The sequence below is a fragment of the Lactuca virosa genome, chromosome 7 (genome assembly GCF_052849685.1).
Source record: "Lactuca virosa cultivar CGN04683 chromosome 7, Lactuca_virosa_CGN04683_v6, whole genome shotgun sequence".
NCBI lineage: Eukaryota > Viridiplantae > Streptophyta > Magnoliopsida > Asterales > Asteraceae > Lactuca > Lactuca virosa.
Window position 1 is genome coordinate 230,308,773 of NC_136432.1, and position 4,608 is coordinate 230,313,380.

General features: G+C 35.9%; 1 long non-coding RNA gene across 1 annotated transcript; it reads right to left on the reverse strand.

Annotated features, from left to right (window-relative positions):
• Window positions 1-2,392: 2,392 nt before the first annotated feature.
• On the reverse strand, window positions 2,393-4,312 carry LOC145125349 (uncharacterized). Its single transcript, XR_013715950.1, has 2 exons — window positions 3,845-4,312; window positions 2,393-3,555 (listed from the first exon to the last, which is right to left on the reverse strand). It is a non-coding gene; the product is annotated as an uncharacterized LOC145125349 (long non-coding RNA).
• Window positions 4,313-4,608: the final 296 nt, after the last annotated feature.

The window sequence follows — 4,608 nt, forward strand, 5'->3', positions numbered from 1 at the left end:
CAGTTACCACCAGAACTCAGCAATGTACACCCTGTCTTTGATGTGTCAAACCTGAAGAAATGCTTATCTGACGAGGCACTGGTTGTTCCGCTCGATGAGATTGAGGTGAATGAAAACCTTCATTTCGTTGAGGAACCAGTTGAAATCATGGATAGAGAAGTCAAACAAACAAAGCAAAGCCGCATCCCCATTGTAAAGGTCCGATGGAGTGCCAAACGAGAACCTGAGTACACCTGGGAAAGCGAAGACCAAATGATGCAGAAGTACCCCCATCTTTTCCCTAATACTTGAAGGCTTCTTTAGAATGAATTTCGGGACGAAATTCCCTCCAACGGGGGGATGATGTCACAACTAGCAAATTTAGGGTTGAGATGGTAATTCTTGTACAAAACAATTTCCTCTATGTAACCTTGCAACATCAAATTAGTGAAATTCAAACTACAATGTTATTTGAATTCATACGAGCGTACATATAGAATCAAGCTGAAGTAGCCTCATGCAAGCCCAAAACTTGATCCAATAGCTAAGCCCAATCAATTTTGGGCCTTGGCCCAAGAATTCTCGGCTCAACACCTTATTGGACCGAAAAATTTTCTTTGGGCCTTATTGGGCCGATAACTCTTTTATTGGATCCGATTAAACCCAAAAGGCCCATACATACTCCAAAATGAAAACCCTTCTACCTTTGGGATTTAATGGATCGAAAACCTCTTAATGGGCCAAGCCAACACCGAAAACCCATTTAAGAATCCCATGAAAGTCGAAAACCCTATAGGGTTTCGGTTTGGGCAAGATAAAAAAAAGAGAAAAGAAATTCAAAAACATTGACACCTCATAAACTTGGTACATGTTAGTGTTAAGATCATTCCATTTACACACCCATTTTCATGTGTATGATTCTTAGAACATCCCTCATTTTCGAGTGGCCTTCAAGTTATAAAAAGCTAGGCTCAACAACTTCCTTCTTCTTCTTCCTATCACACGGAATCAAGGTGAGCTTCATACCCCCACTATTTTCGTGTTTTTCATACTTTTTTTTGGGGGGGGGGGATACAAGTCAAGTTTCGTTTAACCATTGGATATTTGCATGCACCTACATGTTTATGTATCAATTTGAGCTTATAATGTTGAATGTTGAATGTTGATACACCATAAACTCGAGATTTACAAGCCTCATGTTTGCTAGATTAACTTTATGTTTTGGACAATTGCTTGCTTCGTAGTTATGTGTTGAAATACTTGTGTAAAAAGGTATTTATCTTATGTAGTTTAATAAAATCATGATGAACATGTTCATTAACACATTTGTTATACAAAAATTCGTGGACATGGGTTTGGTCACTCAAAATTTTCGAAATCATAGTATGTATATATCCATGTACTTTTGGATACATACATACTCACCTTTTTTAAAAATCTACTCTAATATTTGGATAAAATACTGAGTTTGTCATTTATGGTGTTACAAAAATCGTGACATATTTGAGTTCAACTTAGATAACATTTTTGGTGTTATAAACTTGTAAAAACCGGTAAAAATGGATGTTAAACATAAACATTAAGTTTGATATTTTACCAAAAATAATATTATTGGTAAAAAGGTCGTAAACTTATCGTCATCATTTTTAGATGGTTTATAACCGAAGATAATATGCTATTTTTGCAACATATGTTACAACTAGACATATTCACTAAAGTCTATTTATATAAAATGTTATAAATAGTTTAACCGAAGTTATATATGAAACAGTTTTATGACTGAAAAACGTGCGTGTCATAAACTGTCTGTCGTAAAACTCATATTGCATGGGTAATAAGCTGTGTGTCATGAAATCAATAAACCGCGTGTCATAAACACCATGTTATCAAAATCTGTAAAATGCGTGTCATAAATATCTGTCACGAATTTACACTATTAAAGTTATTTCATTATACAATAAAGAGATTCGAAATTTGCGTAAATCCGTTAAGGCTCTAGTGAGACACTATCTTCAACGTACCTACCTAGTATACATTCTAAGTCCTGCATTATAACCAGAGTCTCCTGGAGGGAGAGCGAGATAGTTGTGTATAGATCTATACGAGGATTGACACTCCAACACCTGAGCTGTTCGCTAGAGCTAGACGGGGCCAGTCTAGGGTGACAAATATCTTACCTATTCCGACGCCTGAGGAACGTCATACAGGCGTAACAGTCACATCAAGCATGGTTATAATAACTCACTTAGGGATTAACAATATTATCTTGATTTACGGGAAGCTTACACTTCACCGGTTTTATAAAATATAAAACTGCATTTTTCCTCCCGATACTGTTGGGAATAAATCTGAGATGACGAATGCGGAATATCAAGAACAATCAAGAATCAATCACCATAATATGCAAGTAATCTGACAAAGGTTTTTCGTGTATATTGATTATGAGATGAACGTACAGAGAAAAACCCTAATCTGGTAAAAAGCTTACACCAAAAGTTAACCTAATGATTATTTATAGGGAACAATAAATATATGCCATAAATATAAAATCTATTCCTAATATAAAACCAATGCCTTAGAAGAGCTCGATTAAGAACTTCTACTATAAAGGCACCGTAGGGAATCATAAAATGATTAACCCTAAAAGGCTTCCCTAAATAACCAAATATGTCATATCAGTTTCAATATCTCAAATACTCAACAATCTCCTCCTAGATGTTGAAGCTGATGAAGATCACGATTTCCGATATTCTTTGCATTTCTCCCCCTAAATTGTGAGACTCATCAGTACATGGGGTCTTCAAAGCGAGAGAAATAAGAATAATCTTCCAAAAACGAACTCTCCCTTGAAAAATCATCACTCCCCCTTGAATCTTCAACCAATACCATGGAGAGAATCCGGAAAGTTAAGAAGAATCACCAACAATCTTCAAAACCCGTCAGATCTGATGAAACAAATTCTTTTGGAATATCCCCAATTCACAAAATTAAAATCGGAAAAATAACAAAAAAAAAATTTGTATTTTTCGATTTTTAAATTTAGACAAAAGAATAGAAAAGAAGAAATTATTTAGAAGGGTTTGAAAAGAATAAGACCAAAGAAAAGGATAAGAAATGAAAATATTTTGGAAAGAAGGGGTAAAAATGGTAAAAATCCAAAAATTTTGAAATGAATTTTGGATATGGGTAAAATTCGTGAAGTTCTGAAAGTCATGGGGGAACAAGATGAAAATATAATCCATATTCTCCAATTTGACGCTGAAACTATGAAAGGGGGTAGAAAATGTAAAGTCTGTAAACATTTGAGGATTGGAACGGTCAAAACGCTGAAGTTGCATGGACCGAAAATGAAACTTTTAGTCTTCTTCCCCATTTAGACGTCTGATAAAACTCGTTGCGTATCTTGAAGAACACGAATCCAAACATCTCACATTTTTACTTTCGTTCCGAACATAAGGTTAATTGTGAGAGGCGAATCCAAAATCACTTTCACATATGGGAAATGAGTGCGAACTCGATTCCCTCACCTTTCGCTCCTAATCTGTTCGTCCTAAATTTTGACTTTTATGGTTTTACCTACAAAAGCGAACAGATACACAAAAACGTTCAATCTCGTTCCGATTGATAGATCATTCCGAGTGAAGAATTAAGTTCCAATGTCGATTTTGTTTTGATGTACTGATTCTGAGTCGGTTCTCTTCTATTCAGCAATTTCAATTCCGATTGATTTAAGCCCCGATTACAAGACCCACTTCACGATTGTGAACAGGTCTTCAAAGCAATTATAAAACGTTTTTGTTCCTCAACACAAAATTTTGACTTTAATCGATTTTGATTTGCAACTATGAACCATCAAGCCACGAACCTGTAGATGTAGATGAGGAGGCGAACTTAATCCTCTCGCTCCGAATCAATTGTTTATGAACCGAAAGCGAATCGCAGGTTCATTCCGAATCCGTTGATTACACATCCAAAGCGAACCCAACCGAACGTTCAGTTCCATTCGGTTCCAATTGAGACTCTCATGTATGTGGCTTCGCTTTGTTTGATACCAGTTACTTTTGCTTCTTCGTTTTGAGTTTCGCTTGAGGTTTGATGAAGTTCGTTTCTTATCACTTGTGAAGCGAACGTTCGCTTATGAACAGTAGATTCGCTTTCGCTTCTTCAATTCTATTTGTGACTTTCGCTTCACTACGTTCGCTTCATAACTTGAGTGTCTCTTGTGAGAGATAGGTTCGTTCCGTGATTTTAAGTTTCGCTGTAGGTTGTTTGACTCCGCTTCAAAGAACGAACACAATAATAAGACATGATGAGACAGCCAAATGCTCGAAAAACTCCCTCCATGAAAGAAAGAAATGGTAGATTATGCCCTTAATACCAAAACTAACCCCTATATTTCCATAACTTCAAATCTGCCCCTTCTGTTACAGAAGGCTGACAATTTCTGCCCACTGTTTGTTGTAATATCATATTGCAGCCTTCTTTCTGCAGAAAAGTCACTTTTTCACCCACATTTTTCAACTTTTTCAGCCTTTTGTTATGTCCAATCAATTAAAAATCAATGAATTTGATTTCTTCAACAAGATTTCACATTTTTTACTAAATTTTCACCAGCTTTTGTCCTCATTT